Raw genomic sequence first — 326 nt, forward strand, 5'->3', positions numbered from 1 at the left:
CGCTCAAAATCAAACTCAGGATCGCCTGCAAGCGCACCGCCTCCCCTTCGCCGCAGTTCAGGGTCCCCGCGCAGCCTCCGCGCCCGACGCCCCCCCCCCCTCCGCCTGAACCCAATTTGAGTGACCTACATCGGGCCTGCTATGGAAGCCTTGGGTTCTGCGGAGTCATCGCAAAAGGTCACGGCTCGAGCTATTCTCGTCTGCAACGAGATGCAACATATGATTATACCCATTATGCGGCATGCCTCAGGTTGCCGGAGTATGCCATGCATTCGAAATGACTCGTTTGCGATTTTCATTATTATTTGCCTTTCACTTTCGCTGTC

Source organism: Penaeus monodon, chromosome 33 (assembly GCF_015228065.2).
Source record: "Penaeus monodon isolate SGIC_2016 chromosome 33, NSTDA_Pmon_1, whole genome shotgun sequence".
NCBI classification, from domain to species: Eukaryota; Metazoa; Arthropoda; class Malacostraca; order Decapoda; family Penaeidae; genus Penaeus; species Penaeus monodon.